Below are 23,418 nucleotides of genomic sequence, written 5' to 3' on the forward strand. Positions count from 1 at the left end.
AAGAACTCTGTAGAATATCTGGCCCATGGTAAGCACCCCAAAAAGAAATATGGGAGAATTGATATGACTAATAGCTAAAAATTAAATTGAAATATATTTTAATAAATCAAGTTGAAATGTACATTTGTATAATTTACTGTAGACTCAACTGAAGTCAGAAAAGAAAATATTTTATAAAACTCAACATAGCTAAGAATGTATGAACGTATGTAGCATAGCTAAGAATAAAGGTTTTATTAGTAGAAGATTGTGTGACATATCAAAATTAAATTATCTTATTTTTGACAGTTATATTTATACAATTCAAGGAATGCTAAGTTCTGTGCTATAGTTTAATGGACTATTAATTTTGGGCCTAATAAACACATACACACACATATACACAGTTTTTGCATTAATGGTTGAATAATATCCCATTGGATGGATGTATCAAATTTAAGAAGCCAGTCCCCTATATATACCTATATGTTTGTACATCCAAAATGTTTCCAATATTTAATTGGCTAATAAAATCAATGCACACATGTACACATTCAAAAATGAAAGTTCTTTTTTTTAATTTTTTTATTGTTATGTTAATCACCATATATTACATCATTAGTTTTTGGTGCAGTGTTCCATGATTCATTGTTTGTTCATAACACCCAGTGCTCCATGCAGAACGCGCCCTCCTCAATACCCATCACCAGGCTAACCCATCCCCCTACCCCCCTCCCCTCTAGAACCCTCAGTTTGTTTTTCAGAGTCCATCATCTCTCATGGTTCATCTCCCCTTCTGACATACTCCCCTTTTCTTCCTCTCCTGTTATCTTCTTCTTTTTCCTTTTTCTTAAAATATGTTGCGTTATTTGTTTCAGAAGTACAGATCTGTGATTCAACAGTCTTGCACAATTCACAGCGCTCACCGTAGCACATACCCTCCCCAATGTCTATCACCCAGCCACCCCATCCCTCCCACCCCCAACCACTCCAGTAACACTCAGTTTGTTTCTTGAGATTAAGAATTCCTCATATCAGTGAGGTCATGTGATACATGTCTTTCTCTGATTGACTTATTTCACTCAGCATAACACCCTCCAGTTCCATCCACGTTGTTGCAAATGGCAAGATCTCATTCCTTTTGATGGCTGCATAATATTCCATTGTGTAAGTTCTTTATTGCCAAAATTACCTATAGTCCAATGTGTCATTTTTTTAAATCTTTTTAAATCTTTGTTAATCTCATTGGTAAAAAATGTTATATAACTCTAGTTTAACTTGCATTTACCTTATAACAAATGGGTTTTAATATTTCTTCATATGCTTGAATTTTTTCATTGATTGTTCAAATTACTCATTGCTCATATAATGGCAAATTTAGTCCTTCTTTGAGAAACTATTTATTGAACTACTATGTGTCAGATCCTCTTGTAGGTGCTAAGGATATATCAGTAAACAAAATAGGTAAAAACTCCTGCACTTACAAAACTTACATTTTTCTATTGCATCATTGGCATTTTTCTTTTTGACTTGTAGGCTCTTTATGATGTTACATTTTCTCATTTTGTCATATATATCATATGCAATGATCCTCACAAATGTGTGGACTAATAGGGTAAAAGATGTTATTTGAAATAGCAAGCAAGATAATATCTGGTAATCAAACTAAAAAAGAAGAGGTGCAAAGTCTACAAAGACTTGAAAATGTTAGTGTGGGAGAAAAACTTTAGACTTAAAAAAATAAAAGCATGCTATGCTATGTTAGAGATGAATATTACAGCTGCAAGTGTTCTATAAAGTGAACAAAAACCAAAAGTAATGATAAAACCCAATAAATAACAGTAGGAATTTTGTTAGTGTACAAACAGATCCTAAAATTTCTATTAAATATATAAAAGACAAGAGAAACCAAGAAAATCTGAAGAAAAACTGATGGTAGATAACCAGCCCTGCAAAACATCTCCATTTAATTCTACAGTGTGATGGTCTTTTTGTGTCCTCAAAAATTCATATGCTGAAATACTAACCCTCCATTAGGAGGTGGGCCTTTGGGAGGTCCCAAAGGGAGGGACCGTGAGGGCAGAGTTCTCATGAATGGGATTAGTGCCCTTATAAAAGCCCCAGAGATATCCCTAGCCCCTTCCACCACGTAAGGACACAGCACCATGATGCTGGCTATGTGCAGGAAGAGGGCCTCCCCCAGAATGCAAGCATGCTGGTACATTAACCTTGGACTTTCCAACCTTCAGAACGTAATAAATACATTTCTCTTGTTTATAATAGACCCGATGTGTGGTATTTTGTTATAGCAGCCCAAACAGGCTCAGACAACAGGTTAGCCCCAGTTGAAACCATATGGACACTGGTAGATGGCTGTGAACTACTACAAACTCAATCAAGTAGTCATCTAGTAGCTCTAATTCAGACATGGTATCTTTGGAAGAGAAGATCATTATGACCCAGATGTATGGTATGTGAACACTGATTTGGCAAATGCTTTCTTTTTTTTTTTCCCCCAATCAAAAAAAATGAATGGGAAACTCTCGGCATTTACATTCCATAGACAGGAATATACATTTACAGTTTTGTTTCAGGGGTATGTTAATTCTTTTGCCCTCTGTCATAACATAGTCTGTCTACAGACTACTACAGACTACAGACTACTACAGATCTGTACTCTGAGTATCCTTCAAATATGACATTGATCCCCTTTATTAATGATACTATACCATGCTGGATGATTAGGAAGTGGTTTATGTGGGAGGCCTCCATAAGACATCTGAATTCCAGAAAGTGGGAAATTAACTCTAGAAAAATTCAAGGGCAGGCCACATCTGATCTAGTGATCAGATATATAAGAGGACATCCTTTCCAAAGTTAAAGACAAATGTTTCCATCTTTCAATTCCTAACCAAAGAGATAAGCACACTGCCTAGAGGACCCGTTTGAATTCTGAAAACAGCATATTCCACAAGCAGGAATTCTCTGCTAAGAAACCAGATTATGTGAAAGTAGCTAGCTTTGAGAGGATCCCCAAGGAGGAAAGGACCCTATCACATGTCTAGGCTGTGGTGTAAGTAGCCCTAATGCTTGGACCCTACAATTCAGCAGACCCTAAGCTATGAGATGCCATGTGGAGTTTATACTAAGCTCCAGTGGGAAAACCATGGGAGTTGATCACTATTAACTAACAACTCTCTCTCATCATTTGCATCTTGAAACCCTCATCTGTGATAATAATTTATTGAGTGTGGCATAAAATACACATGCTTAATAAATACTGGTTTGAAAAAAACCAAATGGGTACATTAATGAATGGATAACACTGGTTTGATGATTTTTTTAAAGATTTATTTATTATTTATTTTGAGAGAGTGAGAATGAGAGAGAGAGAGTACATGAGAGGGAGGAGGGTCAGAGGGAGAAGCAGACTCCCTGCTGAGCAGGAAGCCCGATGCGGGACTCGATCCCAGGACTCCAGGATCATGACCTGAGCCGAAGGCAGTCGCTTAACCAACTGAGCCACCCAGGTTTGATGATTTTGTAACGCATCAACATAGCTAAGCTAAACTACATTATCTGATTTCTCTTTCTTCTAAGTTTCCAGTTTAGGTGGACCACAAGAGGTTCTTGTGGAGGGCAGAAGGGATGAAGTGGCCCTTTTCCAGTGGGCACATATTGCTCCTGATTTGCTGACATACCTTGCTCCATGAGGCAGCATCTGGAGCCGCAGTTGCTCTACTTGCCCTGGATTCTTAGTTTTTCTGATTCCTGAGCCAGATGTGTGTGTTTCTCAATTGAAAAAGGGAATGTTCTTCTGAGGAATATTTTTCACCAAGGTTTGAGGCACCAAGAACAGACACAAATCTCAATTTACCTTCTTAGGATCCCAGGCTGTGCTTGCAGAGTTCCTACACACCACTAATCCTCTCTTCCTTATATACGCACGTGCACACACACACACACACACACACACACACACACACACACACATCATGTATATCCATTTGGTTCTACTTCTCTGGTTGAATGCCAAATGATACAATCAACAACACTATAAATGTTTCAAATAGATGGTACTTCCTGTACAGTGTTAGTAGGAAATTTAATTAGTACAATTGTTAACAATGTAAGACAGATTACATTACTCTTTTCTACTTACAGTGACTTACAAGGCCCTCTATGATCTGATCCTCCCTACCTCTCTCACCTCACCTTCCCCCATTCTTCCTTACTCTAGGTCACCCCCAGTTATAATGACCTCCTCAAATAGAACGCACACCCCTTGGCTCAGAGCCTTTGCATCTGATGGTTTCTTTTCTCCAGAGCCCAGTTCTCCCAGATACCCATCCTCAAGGTTCCATCTCTCCTCACTTATGTAGCAGCTCCAACGTCATCTCTCTGGGAGGACTTCCCTAACCACCTGTGTAAAATAGCAACTCCGCTTTCATTCATTTTTCTCCATAGCATTTATCTCTATTTTACAAATGATATGTATATTTGTTTACTTATTATATTTTGTCTAACTAGAATGAAAACTCCAGTAAAATGTGGATATTGTCTATTGTTTTTTGTTGTATCCTCAGTGGCTACAGCAGTATCTAGTACATAGTAAGTGTTTCATGATGATTTTATTGAACAAATGAATGAATAACAATATGAATCAAAATTATAAATAAGGATACTTTCTTTGAGGCTACAGTTTTGCCACTATGACTTTGATCTAAAATACCAGAGTCTTGGGGCACCTGGGTGGCTCAGTCTTTAAACGTCTGCCTTCGGCTCAGGTCAGGATTCCAGGGTCCTGGGATCGAGCCCCGCATTGGGATCCCTGCTCAGCGGGAAGCCTGCTTCTCCCTCTCCCACTCCCCCTGCTTGTGTTCTCCCTCTCACTGCATCTCTCTCTGTCAAATAAATAAATAAAATCTTTAAAAATAACAAATAAAATAAAATACCAGAGTCTCAAAATTTACCTACAAGGATGAAATTGTAGCACAATTGTAATAGTAAAAAACGAAAGGACAATACTAGTCATCAGTGAAGTATTGTGCACCTGATCCACCTATGATGAAATTTAAGTGGCTTCTTAATGACAGAGGAACATTTCCTTGCTATTTTGTTTAGTGAAGAAAGCAATCTACATCAAAGTGTGTAAGGGCATTCAGAATGTGAAGTGAAAATGTTTCTTTAGTTTGTACAATTCTATACTGGCTATCTGATTTTTATTATGCTCTCATATTTCTTTTACAGTTGAATTCTTCATATAGGCTTACTTAAAACACACACAGACACACAAACTCTAAATCTATTGGCCTAGCATGAATGCTGATAACAGTTGTGCTGAAAATAATTATGAGATGAACTCCCTGAGAACAGGACAATGTTTTATTCTCTGCTTTATCCCCAGCACTCAGAACGCCAGCATTTCGTCCCAGACTAGGTATTTAACAGATGTTTGTTGATTGAATTGTTGGAAGATGATCCCATATATTATATATCATAGAAAGTTTTTTCTCATATTAAGACTTTGCTTTTACTTTCATTTTCATTAAAACACACACACACACACACACACACACACACACACACACACACACAACACAGGCACAATGGTTGTTCTGTTCTCTAGATAAAAAATCACTAGCTGTGGAGAAGTCCCAGGAGATAAAATGCAGTGACTACAAATACAGCAAAGCTCCCAGGGGAACTTTTGACTCAATTTTCCAAGAGTGGCAGAGAAAAAAGAACCGAGGTCTGTCAAGTTCCAGAAAAGAACCAGCCTAGCCAGTCCCCGGAGAAATGGCAGGAGAACGGGCATTACTTTTGTAGTTTTTGAAGCCCACCTCCCCCAATGGACTACCGCCGGCACTGCCCATTTAACTGCTCCATGACCTGCTTTGAAGGGAGAAATTCAGGAAAGGTGAACGCCAGCTTGAAGTCTCCAAACGCAGCGTTCGTGGGGACCCGATCAAAAAGGAAAGAAATCATTTCAGGTTTGAGGGACTGCCGCTGAGCTACTGAGACTAGGGGAGTCTAAAAGGACAGTGGATTTAAATAGCAGAAGTTACCGTTTCATTCTGCCACCTTTGCAGGAAAATTCATTTCAAGACTGTGACAAATATTTCACACCTTACAGATCCTTAAAGTGTTTTACCGATTTTATTCTCTGAGGGCCTGAGATGCTTGTACCAGGCTTCTGTTTTCCTTTTGGGTCTACACTGTAACCACTCTGATAGAATAAAATGATGAAATTATTTGCTGTCACATCACCAAAGAAATTACAGAAAAGTACTATATTTAGAACTATATCATATTATATTTATTTGCTATATTGTAAACTGAATTAAAACTATATAAAAACCTTTAATAAATCTAATACCAAGTAATATATTACTTTTTCTATTTAATTAATAAGAACAATTAATGACCTAAAATTTTTTAACAGAAGTAATAATTCCTCTGAGCAAATAAAGTACATTCTGACTAAATCTTCTAAAATTTACTGTTTGGTGTGAAAAGCTATTATTGTAAATGTCTGAAATTAAAATGCCAGGCATTATTTAAGTGCTGCAATATATCTTAAAAATCTAAGTATTTTTAAAGAATTCTATTGGCTATCCAATATTTTGAGAGAACATGAACTATTTCGTCATTCCCACCATTAGAAAAATTATATTCTATTATTTTACCATAATTTCAAGATCACTTTATTTTAAAATCAAATTACATGTAATGGAAATAGTTTTAAATGTTTATTAACATATATTTACATTTTATTTCATTAAATTACTAAAGTCTCTACCCAATAACAGTTTTCACTAGAAGAAATGTTTATGCTAAAATTGTTTCATTTGTCAGTATGATTTCCTTTTTTAGTTACCTTTTGTGCCATTTCATGCCATTCCCACATCATCTCCTTATCATTTTTTTCCTGTTAGTAATGAAGCATATGAACTTGAATAAGTTAAGGGAAATATGAATAATCAAAGCTACAGCATTTTTTCTAATGATGCCAATTTTCCCACAACTTGAACATTTATGGACATACAAATTCCAAATCACATACTCACATTCAATTGATATTAAAATAAAATGTAATTGGGGTGCTGGGGTGGCTCAGTGGGTTAAGCATCTGCCTTCAGCTCAGGTCATGATCCCAGGGTCCTGGGATTAAGCCCTGCATCAGGGTCCCTGCTCACTGGAGAGTCTGCTTCTCCCTCTGCCTGCCACTCTCCCTGCTTGGGTGTTCTCTTTCTCTCAAATAAACAAAATCTTAAAAATAAATAAATAAAGTAAAATGTAATTTTAAGTAGGGTTCTGAGCAGTTTACAGTCATGCAATATAAATCAAGACATTGTATAAAACTATTAATATTTAAAAATTAATAATTAAAAATCCATTAAAAGTGAAATAACACACTTTAGTATTTGTATACAAAACCTATCACAATTTTCTATGATATACTTATTCTAAAATTGAGGAAACTAGAGGCTCATCAAAATATCTGACATTTGGTTTACAACCATCAATGACAGCCTAAATCTTGTATTTCTCCATTTATCTACTTTTTCCAAAATAAATCGACTTAACCCAAATTTCAAAATATTAAAATCCAGCAGTAAATTTAATCATAATATAAATTTCACACACTTTCCATTCTCTCAAAATATTACTGATAGTCCTGAAATGTACCATTTATAGGCAAAAATTAGGTGAGGTTGAATATATCTCTGAGAATAAAACAAAACAGAAATCATTTACTAGTGGCGGAAATGTGGTTACTGTTTTAAAATTTCATTGTCATTCGGCAGATATGTTTGGGCTGAAGTCACAATGCCTCCTGTAAAAAAAATGTACATCTTAAAGATGGTACCTCTCTGCTCTGACGGCTTCCTAACATTTCTCATTTTATCACTTGGCCCTTTATCATTAGCACCAGTCTCTCAAACCTGGGTATGAGTTCCATGAGGCTTAGAAACATCTCACACTCATCTTTATAACAATCCTCTCTCACAGTGAGAGCATGTGGATCGCATGCACTCAATAAAACAATTTAAGTCAATGCTGGTCAAAATGAGTTAAGGGTGTTGGGGGAATTTCCTGGGAAACAGACTACCCCCAAAGTGAACAAAGATAATAATAAAATGTGTGTAGTTAAAAGAAAAAGGACTAGCTTATGTTTCCTGTCAAGATGGTAAAGTAGCATTGCTCCTGCTTTCTTTTCCAAAATCTACTCTTGGCCAGAAAAAAATAACAAACTCTGGGAAATCTTTAGGGAGATTGAGAATAGACATTAACTCTTGCAGAAAAAGCCTAAGTTAGGGGGTGGCAATAGCAATGCATTGTAGGAAATTTATTATTCTGTTCATGGTTTCCTAATTATCATGTGAGAATCACTGCCTGACCCTTTGACAGAGAAGTCAGGAGAAAGCAGACCGCATATTTCAGTGGGATTCAGGAGACTGTAAGAACTCTAACACAAGGAGAAATTAATGAAATATTTTGGACTTGGCAACTTGGCAATGACTAGTGAAAACTTGTCCAGCTCTGCCTTGCCAATTTCCTAAGGTAGGCAGATTACAAACTGGAAAAGATGTCACTTTCCTCCTGACTTTTAATTTAAGAGTTTACAGGTGATACATCCTCTGGCCATGACAGAGTAACAGAGACCAAACTTAGCCCTCACCCTTTCTCCTTAAACAACAACAGCAACAACTGGAAAAAAATATATGAATATATAAAAAAGTGATTTTCAAACATTTCAGAACAGGAGTGATTTCTGAAAGAAAAGAAACAAGCGAGCCTTCCAATTGCACTGGCTTATGATGTAGAGTCTCAGGACTGTGGCTCAGGGAACTGAAACCAAATAGAGCCCAAAGCCTCCTTAGGTTACATAGACAGAGTTGAAAGAGGCAGAAGCTAAAATTCAGGGGGTTGGGAGAGGAAGTGGGCAGGGAGCAGAGTCTTGGAGAGAACAGAGCTGCAGAGAGAAAGGGCTCTGAAGACCTTCGGAGGGTTCTCTTCAAGTCTTTAGCTGAGTACTTATTTAATTTTATTAATAACTACCAAGGCCAGGGAAAGAACCAACAGAAAAGAGCCGAGAATTCACCCAAAATTTCACCCAAGGCCTGGAATAGTGTGTGGTTCCACCAGCTGGAGTGGAAAGCTACCCCAAGGAAAATGAAAATATATGATCACATAAAGACTTATATTTGAATGTCCACAGCACCTTTTTTTTCTAATAGTCCCAGATGGGAAATAACCCAATATCCACCAATGGGTGAATAGATAACAAATTGTGATATGTCCATACAATGAAATACTAAGCAGCTATAAAAATGAATAAAATGTCAATATAGACTACCATGTGGATGAAACTTAAAGCCACTATCCTGGGTGAAAGCAGACAGACATACTGTAAGATTTTATTAATATGAAGTTCTGGAAAATGCAAACTGATCTACAGTGATAGAAAACAATCATCAGTTCTCTAAAGGATAGATTTTGAAGGAGAAAAGAATTATAAGAGGTCATTAGGAAACTTAGGGCAGGGTGGAATTGTGCACTAGCCTAATTTTGATGCTATATTTAGGTTGTACATATATATTAATATTCACTAAGGTTAATATTTATTTTAAATATATGCTGTTCATTTTATATTACTTACTGTTTTTATGGATTTGTTAATTATGCCTAAAATTTTACCTTAAACAGCTGTAAAATATAATAGATGCAATGGAGAAAGGCTATATTTTATTTTACATCTATTATAAGTTTCTGATGAGAAAGGTTAGATTATTATTTTGTTAATAAAGTAGTTGCTACCACAATGGTAATATGAATTTGTCAATTTCAATTCACAGGTGTTCTACAATTTATCATCCTTTGATGAGGCTCTAGAATCAATTAGGATAGCAGGCACCATGACCCATAAAATAGAAAATATAACATTGAACCTGCTAGTAACGAGATTTCACAAGCACATTTAATTCACAAACATGAACTTTACGGGGAAAAAAGAATACTGCCTTCAAATGGTTTTGTGAAAAAGCATTTTTTCTAAATATCTTTCTGTCGCTTTCTTGCCTTGAATATTTTTTATTAAAAAAAGTACAATTGCTGATTTGTTTTCCATTTAGCAAATGTACTGGCAACTTCTCTGTTAATATTATTCCAACTTTGCAAAGAATGCTTTCTAACCTACATGATTTTTCTGCTGACAGATATGCAATTCCAAGTCAAACAATTATTTTGTTTATTAACATTTACATCTAATAAAAATGTAGCAACTTGATAAATCATAAGTAAATAAGAGTACAAGATATGATTATATTTGCATTTAATTCCTCCTCACAGGATTTTTTAAAGGAAGTCATTGTACTTTGTACATATTATTATCAATATCATGAATTATAATGATAGTGCCTGATGGGACAAAACTTCTAGAAAGGGCTTCCTAATCTACTAAGTTACATAAAAGGGTACATATGACTAATTATTTAAGCTATTCATATCTTAATAAGATTTGGCCATAATAAGTAATATGTAAAGAAAATTAACAGAAATTTAGAAAATTAGTAGCTGAATTGGATCCTTTGATATTGACCAGGAAAAGCAAAATCTTTATTGTCTTATTTCCCTTTACAAACAACTAGGACTTTCCATAATGCATCATCAAAAAGGACACACGAAGGATTGAAGTGTAACCAATTTGAGAGAAAACAAGTTGTTTTCTTCACTGTGGTGTGAAATTATTAAACACAAAATTCATATTTTTAGCTGCAACTTCATTAACAATATTTGACTACATGTCATCTATGTGCCAACATGTTTTTTTTTCTTCCTAATTTGCATCCTACCCATATAACTCATTTAGGTCAATAAGTCATCTCTCAAATGAAACCAGAGCGAAACAAACTTGTTTGGGAATGTACACAAGCCCATTCTTCTTCAGGTGCTTCCTTTCCCAGAGATTTCATCCTTTTTGGCTTCCCTGCAGAATTACAGCACGATTTTGCATTCTATAGCTCCATCTTGTGTTATGCGGTTCTTTAAAATCACTGCCTCTTTTTTTTTTCCCCCGAGCTGGATAATTATATTTCTGCTCTTTGAGGACAGTGAACAATGACAAGATGGGCTAAATGTAAAAACTTGGACAAATATTCTGAACAAGTGTTAATAACAGCCAGATGGGATCTGAAAGTAAGGGGCAATGCACGTGCGGTTCTTTCAATCAAGCTCACTGTACCCGCGGAGTCTCATGGCAACACTGGCCTAACATTGACTGTAGCTCCTTTTCTCCCAGTTCACGTGGGACAAGCACCATCAGCCGTGCATTACACTGACCAGGTGCTTCGGTAAGCAGCTGTAGATGCCACTGATTCTTTCTCTTTTTACCCATTCTTTTTAAAACAAAATTGGTCTTGGGCGCCTGAGTGGCTCAGTTGGTTAAACGACTGCCTTCCGCTCGGGTTATGATCCTGGAGTACAGGGATCCAGTCCCACATTGGGCTCCCCCTCCTCTGTGGGGAGCCCGCTTCTCCCTCTGCCTCTGTCTGCCACTCCCCCTGCTTGTGCTTACTCTGTGTGTGTGTGTGTGTGTGTGTGTGTGTGTGTGTGTGTGTGTGTGTGTGTCAAATAAATAAATAAAATCTTAAAAAAAAATTGGTCTTGACAGTGGATCTTTATAACTGGCGTTGCCCATCTTGTAGTGTTTTCAATTTGTTCTACCCGACATGCCGGTTAGCTTGAGAAATTAGCATTGTTCTGAGATTCTTGGTTTTTGCTAGTGTGTTTACCAAGTTAAGATAACATTAAAAGGCATATACAGTTTAGGAAACACATCCTGAAAATCCTTGAGACAGGGCCACTTCAGAGAAAAGCTGAAAGCACAGATTTTTGTTAGTGGAGCATGAAGATGACTAAGAAAATGACCTCAATCCAGCATCTTAAGCAATCCAACTGTGGTAACAATAGAAAGTGCTACCGGCAAATTGTATGCCCTTTCCTTAATATTCCAATTTTCTTTTAATTGCATATAATTGCATTTGTGTTCCTTAAAAAGTCATTCATGGACAATTATATATCTATAGAATGAGCTTTTTATAAGAGTAATATAACTGTATTATTAGCAGTTAAAATATGAACACTCTTGCTACCAAAATTCAAAAAAAAATTTGTACAATTTAAAGCACATTCTGAATACTAATTTTGTTTTATATAAAGCAATCATTATATCATATAGCTAATATCAACTGCCAGGGAAAAAAAAACAAACCATTCCAATAAAATGTAATCCCATTTGTCAAGTAGGTAGTGTTGTTGCTTAAATGTGCCTGTATGTTGTATATGGGAAGACATCTAATGGTTTTGCCTAATTCCTGAGAGGATAGTGGATTAACCCAGATAAGAAATATTGCTTGTTGTGATACTTTTTTGTACTTCAAAGTCTGAGCTGTATTAAAAGATAACTCCTGGCATGTAAATATTTCATGTAATCATCTATTCCCCTTTTCATTGAGCCATTAACAAATTACAGAATAATCTTTGAACACTGTGTGTGGCAGTGTGTGTGGTTGTGGTAGATGTGGGTGTAGTACGAGTGTGTGGATGTGTGTTTGTGTGTCATTGTGTGATTCTTGTGAGGAGACAATAAATTCATTATTTTCTGTGATAAATTGTTGACTTAACAATTTATTGTAAATTACTATTTATAACTTTGGCACAAATAATTGGATGAATATCCTTAAACGCCTTCAAATTTTCAATGTTTCATGATACCATTCTCATTGCTTGGAAGTTACTTCCAATAAATACTGCTTAGATTGTAATTACTTTTCTCTACATAAGGCTTTTATGTTGTTTAAAATACTAGTGAAAATTTAGAAATATATGTGCCATTTTATTTAAGGGGTGCTTGGTAATAGTATTAAGGCAATGACATACTTCAGTGATTTATTTCTGATTTAAAATTTGTCCCTCATCTACCTGCAAAAGCAATTGAAGCAACTCACATTAAATTATAGTGCTAGATGATTCCATTAAATAGTAAAACAGAACAGATATAGTCTCTCCGAAGAATTCCTAGTAATCAAGAATTACCAATAAATGAAATTCAGTTTAACTTTGTGAGAAAGAAAGGTTGGATCTAATTCTGTAGGAATATATGCATTATTTTGGGTGTATGTATATTTCTCATTCTTGTCTTAAATTTGCTATGCATTTATAGGAACTCTACAAAGATAACCATAACGAAAATTTATATTAAAATTTTGAAGTGTGGAGAGAATGGCATTAAACTAATAAAAACTTTTATATCTGGTCAAGGCAGCAATATGGATGAAAAGAAACAGAGATTCTGACAAAAGTGACAAAAGGGGAACAGAGTCTGTTCTATGAGATGCTAAAAGAGCTCATGAAAACAGTGACCCCTACTCTACTTAAATAAGACCTCCAAAATAACCCCACCCTTTTTCACATAGACATGGAACTTTACTAACATTTTATAGTAATGTTGATAATACTCGTTGAGTTTAATTTTCATCTTCACATTTCACAGAGAAAATTACACAACTTTCAGAAACATGAATAAACAATCCTGTTCTTCGAATACTTAGTATTTAAACTATTCTTGTTTCTAAATCTAAGAAAGCAAAGCAAGCTAATTAAGTAAATTATGACCCAAAACCCTCACATATAACCATTGGAATGCATACATGGAGGTCAAGTGATTCTTGGTAGAGCATGCTGAGCCTTCCTTTGACCTGCTATTGTCAAGTTCTGCTGAGACTAGAACTTCTCCTAACCGTGCTGTATTGTGCAGGGGGAGAACAATGAATAATACTTTGCTGCTTCTTTTAACACATCTACTATTCTGAAGTACTTTAGATTTCTCATCTTGAATCAATTATTTTAAATTTTATCAATTTTCCTGGGATATAACTTGGAAAACACACTCAAAAGACTTAGAGTAACTCCACAGTTCACATAACTTAAATCATCCAACATGTTACAATTCCTTCTCTTTCATTTTTTTAATTATTCTTCTTCAAATAACATGTTTTAGTGCCTCCAATGTTAGAAATATTAAGAAAGAGTCAAAACAAATGCATATGTAATACACATTTTGTGTTTAGGGATTCATAATCTAGCTGAGGAAAGAAAGATGTACACATGCACAAAAATACAGGTATTTGGTGATTTTTTAAATTGTAATATGCTTGAACAATATCATAGCCTCAGAAAATAAGCTAAGTTCTGGGTGAGAATAATCAGAAAGACTATTCTATATTCTATAGATATGTCATTTGAAGTTAGGTCCTTTATGTTTTTGGGTTTGTTTTTTTTTTAAGGATTTAGGGGAATTCACCTCCTCAATTGATAGGTATAAATGGTAACTGATGCAGAACAATCTCAAATATAAACATATTGAGGTATAGATTTGTTTCTTACTAGTTTGTTTATTAATAAAGAGCATTTTTTCCAGTTTTCCTTTAACGTGAGGTGTTGTTACAAAAGTATGCACACTGACTCTTCTCTCTATCCATTCAGATATGTACGAAATACCCCAGGATTTTCAGGTGGCTGTTTAATAGCCTAGCCATAATCAACAATAACCCATGAGTGCATACACACACCATTTACTATTAACCTTGGAAATTCAATGTAATCAATGGTTCCGAAACAGATTTCCTGTAGAATATCATTTAAAAAAAAAAAAAGATAAAGTTTACATTTGGTAGCAAAGAATCACTTTCTAGTGATAATTTTATTTATATAGCCAGAGCATTTTGAACGAAATTCTTAGTTTAAAAAAAATATGTCTTGTGTATTACCTTAGAGGCTGTAGGTCTTAATTATCCTTTTCAGTTTTCACTAGAAAATGTCTCTATAGGGTTGCAAAAATTTCTTAAGCTAAACAACTGCTGAATCATTTTCTTCTTTAATTAGTCAGCCTTTTAGTTTTCTCTTATATAAAACAGCATTTTCTTCAGAGGTTGAGTAAAATTCTTATTCCATTTAAACATTTCAGGTTACTGCTGCTTTAAAAAAATGAGAATGGAATAATAAACAAAAATTGCTTTGTTGTTTTATTATATCGACCATATATCTGTTTTTTCTATAAATAACTTAAAACACTTTAAATTGATATTCTGAAAAAAGCCCATTTCTTTTATTTTTTTTTAATTTTTCTTTTTAGGGATTTATTCCCCCCTTTTATTTTTTTGTTAATCAAATTATTATTTATTTATTTGTTTTAATTTTTTCTTAAAGTTTTTATTGTTATATTAATCACCATTCATTACACCATTAGTTTTTGATGTACTGTTCCATGTTTCATTGTTTGTGCATAACACCCAGTGCTCCACGCAGAACATGCCCTCTTTAATACCCATCACCAGGCTAACCCATACCCCAACCCCCCTCCCTTCTAGAACCTCAGTTTGTTTTTCAGAGTCGATTGTCTCTCATGGTTCATCTCCCCTTCCTATTTACTCCCCTTCATTCTTCCCCTCCTGCTATCTTTTTTTTTTTTAACGTATATTGCATTATTTGTTTCAGAGGTACAGATCTGTGATTCAACAGTCTTGCAAAATTCACAGCACTTACTATAGCACATACCCTATCCAATGTCTATCACCCAGCCACCCCATCCCTCCCACCCCACCCCCACTCCAGCTACCCTCAGTTTGTTTCCTGAGATTAAGAATTCATCATATCGGGCACCTGGGTGGCTCAGTTGGTTAAGCGACTGCCTTCAGCTCAGGTCATGATCCTGGAGTCCCGGGATCGAGTCCCACGTCGGGCTCCCTACTCAGCGGGGAGTCTGTTTCTCCCTCTGACCCTCTTCCCTCTCGTGCTATCTCTTATTCTCTCTCTCTCAAATAAATAAACTCTTTAAAAAAAAAAGAATTCATCATATCACTGAGGTCAGATGACACATGTCTTTCTCTGATTGACTTATTTCACTCAGTATAACACCCTCCAGTTCCATGCACATCGTTGCAAATGGTAAAATCTCATTCCTTTTGATGGCTGCATAATATTCCATTGTGTATATATACCACATCTTCTTTATCTATTCATCTGTCAATGGACATCTTGGCTCTTTCCACAGTTTGGCTATTGTGGACATTGTTGCTATAAACATCGGGGTGCATGTACCCCTTTGGATCCCTACATTTGTATCTCTGTGGTAAATACCCAGTAGTGCAATTTCTGGATCATATGGTAGCTGTATTTTCAACTTTTTGAGGAACCTCCATACTGTTTTCCAGAGTGGCTGCACCAGCTTGCCTTCCCACCAACAGTGTAGGAGGGTTCCCCTTTCTCCACATCCCCGCCAACATCTGTCATTTCCTGACTTGTTAATTTTAGCCATTCTGACTGGTGTGAGGTGGTATCTCATTGAGGTTTTGATTTGGATTTCCCTGATGCCGAGCGATATTGAGCACTTTTTCATGAGTCTGTTGGCCATTTGGATGTCTTCTTTGGAAAAATGTCTGTTCATGTCTTCTGCCCGTTTCTTGATTGGATTATTTGTTCTTTGGGGTTGAATTTGATAATTTCTTTATAGATTTTGGATACTAGCCCTTTATCTGATATGTCATTTGCAAATATTTTCTCCCATTCTGTTGGTTGTCTTTTGGTTTTGTTGACTGTTTCTTTTGCTGTGCAAAAGCTTTTTATCTTGATGAAATCCCAATAGTTCATTTTTGCCCTTGCTTCCCGTGCTTTTGGCGATGTTTCTAGGAAGAAGTTGCTGCCGTTGAGGTCGAAGAGGTTGCTGCCTGTGATCTCCTTTAGGATTTTGTTGGACTCCTGTATCACATTTAGGTCTTTCAAACATTTGGAGTCTATTTTTTTGTGTGGTGTAAAGCAATGGTCCAGTTTCATTCTTCTGCATGTGGTTGTCCAATTTTCCCAACACCATTTGTTGAAGAGACTGTCTTTTTTCCATTGGACATTCTTTCCTGCTTTGTCAAAGATTAGTTGACCATAGAGTTGAGGGTCCATTTCTGGGCTCTCTATTCTGCTCCATTGATCTATGTGTCTGTTTTTGTGCCAGTACCCTACTGTCTTGATGATAACAGCTCTGGAAGTCCGGAATTGTGATGGAGCCAGCTTTGCTTTTCTTTTTCAACATTCCTCTGGCTATTCGGGGTCTCTTCTGGTTCCATACAAATTTTAGGATTATTTGTTCCATTTCTTTGAAAAAAGTGGATGGTATTTTGATGGGGATTGCATTCAATGTGTAGATTGCTCTAGGTAGCATTGACATCTTCACAATGTTTGTTCTTCCAATCCATGAGCATGGAATGTTTTTCCATTTCTTTGTGTCTTCCTCAGTTTCTTTCATGAGTATTTCATAGTTTTTGGAGTACAGATCCTTTGCCTCTTTGGTTAGATTTATTCCTAGGTATCTTATGGTTTTGGGTGCAATTGTAAATGGAATTGACTCCTTAATTTCTCTCTCTTCTGTCTTGTTGGTGTATAGGAATGCCACTGATTTCTGTGCATTGATTTTATATCCTGCCACTTTACTGAATTCCTGTATGAGTTCTAGCAGTTTTGGGGTGGAGTCTTTTGGGTTTTCCACATAAAGTATCATATCATCTGCAAAGAGTGAGAGTTTGACTTCCTCTTTGCCGATTTGGATGCCTTTGATTTATTTTTGTTGTCTGATTGCTGTGGCTAGGACTTCTAATACCATGTTGAATAGCAGTGGTGATAGTGGACATCCCTGCCGCGTTCCTGACCTTAGGGGGAAAGCTCTCAGCTTTTCCCCATTGAGAATGATATTCGCTGTAGGTTTTTCATAGATGGCTTTTATGATATTGAGGTATGTAACCTCTATCCCTATACTCTGAAGAGTTTTGATCAAGAAAGGATGTTGTACTTTGTCAAATGCTTTTTCTGCATCTATTGAGAGGATCATATGATTCTTGTTCTTTCTTTTGTTAATATATTGTTATCACGTTGATTGATTTGTGGATGTTGAACCAAACTTGCAGCCCAGGGATAAATCCCACTTGGTCTTGGTGAATAATCCTTTTAATGTACTGGTGGATCCTATTGGCTAGTATTTTGGTGAGAATTTTTGCATCCATGGTCATCAAGGATATTGGTCTGTAATTCTCCTTTTTGATGGGTTCTTTGGTTTTGGGATCAAGGTAATGGAGGAGTTTGGAAATTTGGAAAAATGAGTTTGGAAATTTTCCTTCCATTTCCATTTTTTGGAACAGTTTCAGGAGAATAGGTATTAATTCTTCTTTAAATGTTTGGTAGAATTCCCCTGGGAAGCCATCTGGCCCTGGGTTTTGTTTATTGGGAGATTTTTGATGACTGCTTCAATTTCCTTAGTGGTTATAGGTCTGTTCAGGTTTTCTATTTCTTCCTGGTTCAGTTTTGGTAGTTTGCTGGCATAGAGTTGCTCATAATATGTTCTTATAATTTTTTGTATTTCTTTGGTGTTGGTTGTGATCTCTCCTCTTTCATTCATGATTTTGTTGATTTGGGTCATTTCTCTTTTCTTTTTGATAAGTCTGGACAGGGGTTTATCAATCTTGTTAATTCTTTCAAAGAACCAGCTTCTAGTTGTGTTGATCTGTTCTACTGTTCTTTTGGTTTCTATTTCATTGATTTCTGCTCTGATCTTTATGATTTCTCTTCTCCTGCTGGGTTTAGGCTTTATTTACTGTTTTTTCTCTAGCTCCTTTAGGTGTAGGGTTAGGTTGTGTATTTGAGACCTTTCTTGTTTCTTGAGAAAGGCTTGTATTGCTATATACTTTCCTCTTAGGACTGCCTTTGCTGCATCCCAAAGATTTTGAACAGTTTTGTTTTCATTTTCATTGGTTTCCATGAATTTTTTTAATTCTTCTAAGCCCATTTCTTTTAAAATACACATTTAAGTATTATTAAAATATGGCCCTTGTTGTTTTTCAATACTTAGGTATGAAAATCTGATTTAATGAAATAATTTACATCATCTTCATCTTGTTTTCTTAGAGTAACTTAATTTTAAATATATGCAGAATATGAAGGGACACAAATTGCTCAATATATTTTGGAAATCTTGCCTTAAAAATACCTACTATGCAAGTTAAATATAATGCCAAGATAACATTTTGAAAATATTTACTAAGATTCATGACAAAAACTTGCAACATAATCTTAGCTTTGACAAAAAAAAAAAATGGAACTGGATCTAAAATGAAAACATACTATTTGATTTGACATATACAATTTTGGAAAGTAATTATTTTTTTAGAATTCTGTAGTTTGTTTTTCTTCTCCCACTGGAGAACTTTATGTGACCATCCAGGAAGGTACTTTCATTCCTTTTCACAGGGCCTAAAACACAGTAGTCATTCAATAAGTGTTTCTTGATTACATGGGGGAAAAAGAATGAATTTGTAACATATAGTTACTTATTTTTAAATTAATAAACTTTGTTTTTTGAGAAGTTTTAGGTTTATAGAAGAATTGAGGAGAAAGTATAGAAAGTTCCCACATAGCTCCTTCTCTTGCCCCCATCCCCAATTTCCTCTATTTTTAAGATGTTCCTTTAGCATGGTACATTTGTTAGAATTGATGAGCCAATATTAATATATTACTAGTGAATCGCTTCACCTGCTGCCATGTGGTACAAAATTTTACATATAGCTTGCATTAAGAACTTTATCTGAACTTCCAATTAAGGATAATGTCACTCTGAGTGATAGGCTGAGTGGGAAGAAAGGCAAATAAAAGGAATTGTATAAGACATACAAAAGATAAACTGAAAAAGAGGACCCTCAATTATCAAAAGAACTTGAATTTTGAATTTCAAGCAAAGAGCATATAATTTAGAATTCCTATTATAAAACTTTCTATACTGTTTTAGTTAGCTCAAGCTACCATACAGAATACCATAGACAGGGTGACTTAAACAAAATACATGTATTTCTCACAGTTCTGGAGCCTGGAACATCCAAGATCAAGGGGCTGGCAAGCCAGGTTGCATTCTGAAGCCTCCTCTCTTGGCTATGTAAGCAGTCTCCATCTCACTGTGTGCTCACATGACCTTTTCTTTGTGTGCACCTAGAGAAAGAGCTTTCTAGTATCTCTTCTTTTTTTTTTTTTTAAGATTTTATTTATTTATTCATGAGAGAGACAGAGGGAGAGAGAGAGGGAGAGAGAGAGAAGCAGAGGGAGAAGCAGGCTCCCAAGGAGCAGGGAGCCCGATGCGGGACTCGATCCCAGGACCCTGGGATCATGACCTGAGCTGAAGGCAGACGCTTAACCATCTGAGCCACCCAGGCGCCCTCTAGTATCTCTTCTTAGAAAGACATTAATCTTGGCAGATCAGGGCCCCACCCTTGTGACCTAATTTAATCTTTGTTATCTCCAAAAGATCCTATCTTCAAATACAGTTACATTGGGTGCATATGAATTTTGGGGAGACACAATTTAGCCAATAGAACATAACAAATTCCAGATTAGGGTAAAACTGTCTATACATTTAAAGGCCATTTGTTAGATCTATAGCATATAGATCACAGTGTTCTCCATGGAAGACAGAATGAGCTTATAAGGATTTCTCTCTTTCTGACCTTCAGTTTGGTTTAACAGTTGTCCTCAATGACTATTCCCAGTTTAGTGAAGATAGACCATAAGAATCATCCGTAGTATAGTGAAGCAGAAAAAAACTGATGTAGTAGCAGTGTTATAGAAGTTAATCATATGGCACCCGTCTAAAAGGAGATTACAAGAAGAAATTTTAAATGACACACCCCCTTATTTTTGAAACTGCCACATGGTTTACAGAGCTGCCAGTAAACTATAATCCAGACAAGTGAAACTTCCAAGGTGTGTAGTCAGTAATGCTTTAAACAAAGGGGCCCAGGTATGGTTTCCAAGTGAAACAGAGTGCACATTTGAAGCAGATTCCCACGTCTACTCCAGGGAATGAAGGAATTCTACCCAGAACAAGAATAATGTCAAAAGATGACATTCTCTTTTACAAGAGTAAACCAGTTTACTTGTATTTTAATTAATATATTTTGTAAGTTCTTACTTGATAAGCATGCAAAAAGTCAAATGAATGAGATGCGCTGTATATAATTTTACAGCTGTGGCAGAATCTTTTTGCCTTTCCTGAACTATGATCCTTCTGAGCATAGTATGTAGAAAAATAATTCTGCTAATATTGCTTAGCATTTTTCCTTAACTGAAATTAATTGACTTCTAATAAACTAGGGCATGGTTTTCACATAGTATGAAAAGTTCCAATGATTATAAATCATGTAATGAATCATTTTCAGGTTGTCAAAGTTACTAGACACATATTTCAGTACAAGTATTTAGCCTCTAATATATAGCAGAACTATGCCATATACTTTTATATGTATTATTCCATCTAATACATTCAAAACCATATTTAATGGATATTGCCTCCCAGAATTTAGTTTATATAAGGCAGAAATATTTTTATTATATTAAATTGTTAAATTTGTCAGCATATATATATATTTTCTAAGTAGAATATATGTATATTTACATACATAAAACATATGTAATTAGAATATATATATTCCACTCAGAACAAAAAACAGAAATAGCCAATTAAAATATTTGAAAATAACCTACAATATATTATCTCAAATTATTAACATTTACCCATATACATTTAAGTCTTATCTGCTTGTTTAATAGAGTTATTGTTTAAATGCAGTTTAAATTTTATAGCACTATTCATCCTAGCATTTATCCAACTTTTCAACTTAACACTTATTAACATATTGCCATACCATTATTATAATGAACATTGTCACTTTTAATATACTTTTTAGATGCTAGGTAGGTGTTAAAGAATGTACCACAGTTTAAAGAATTTTTAAAGGTTGTATTTATTTATTTATTTGAGAGAGAGCATGAGCAAGGGAGAGGGGCAGAGGGAGAGGGAAAAGCAGATTCTCCACTGAGGAGGGAATCCCATGCAGGACTTGATCCCAGGACCCTTGGATCATTATCTGAGCCAAAGGCACACACTTAACCAACTGAGCTACCCAGGCACCCCTGTACCACAGTTTATATAACCAACACTCACTTGGGAGAATTCAGATTATTTCAACTTTTTGCTATCATAAAAAAGTTTTTATGATAACTATTTTATTCTAATTTATTTCCTGAGGTTAATTTGGAAAAGGTATTAATAAACCAAGAAAAATCACATTTGAAATATAATACATATTTTCAAACTGTCCTTCAAAAAGGCCACCCATTTTTTTTCCCCAGGAGTCACTAATACTTGCTGAGATAATGAGATCCTTGATCTTAGAAAGAATTTGCAAAACGTAACATAATGGATATCACATCATAGTGGAAATAAATAGTCACTGCTGGCTACCACATCCTGGTCAGCATCTCTTTAATTCTGCAGTAAGGATAAACCCAGAATAAAGCTAATCAAAATAGGCCATCTCTGCATAAAACAAAGGAAATATTAAACCACATCAATGCTCTGGGGTATATTCAGCAATATAAAGACAAACAGGAGAAATGTCATTCGACATTTTCATGTATCTTTTATTGGAAGTCAAGGTAATTAAAATGATATTAGTGTTTAATTTGGGAGCAAAATCTCCACTTGTATGTAGAAATGTGTGATAATGTTTAAATGTGTGAATCTATTGAGTTAAGGTTCTGTGTCATCTAACCAGAAAACTATTTTTCTTTTCCTGGGCTGCTTGTGAAAATTGTTTAGGGTCCCTTCTATGCTTCTATAACACCCACTGAAACTACCCCTTCCCGTGGCAGTCTCACTAAGTACAATGTAGCCTCAGGGAAAATGCTTAGTACTATTTTTGGGTGTCTCTAATGCCCAGTGCTGGTAAATGATCAATAAATGAAAAATGATTGTGCATTTTCTCCTTGCGTTATTTTTCTCCACATCACTTACTATCTCCAATACTTTGTATAGTTTTCTTCATGACTTCTCTAACCACTGACCCCAATTTAGACCATAAGCTCTGTGAAGACATGAATTTTTGTTTGTTTTTTTCACTACTCTAATACTACTTAGAATAATGCTAAGCACACAGATATGCTGGTTATTTTAAAAATTAATTGAAAAATAAAACACTATAAATTGAATGATTAAATACATACGTGATCTGGCATCTTAAAGATATTTATTTATTTATTTATTTATGAGAGAGAGAGCACACAAGCAGGGGGTGGGACAGAGGGAAAAGCAGACTGCCTGCTGAGCATGGAGTCTGATGTGGGACTCAATTCCAGGATCCCAAGATCATGATCTGAGCCAAAGTCAGACACTTAACTGACTGAGTCACCCAGGTGCTCCTGACCTGGCATTTTAAAAGAATATCTGGAAATATAATTCTATGTAGATTTTTAAAATTCAATTTATTTAAACTAAACAAAAACAAAAACAGT

The sequence above is a fragment of the Callorhinus ursinus genome, unplaced genomic scaffold (assembly GCF_003265705.2).
Source record: "Callorhinus ursinus isolate GAN/ISIS: 27379988/994484 unplaced genomic scaffold, GSC_fseal_2.0 scaffold4, whole genome shotgun sequence".
Taxonomy (NCBI): domain Eukaryota; kingdom Metazoa; phylum Chordata; class Mammalia; order Carnivora; family Otariidae; genus Callorhinus; species Callorhinus ursinus.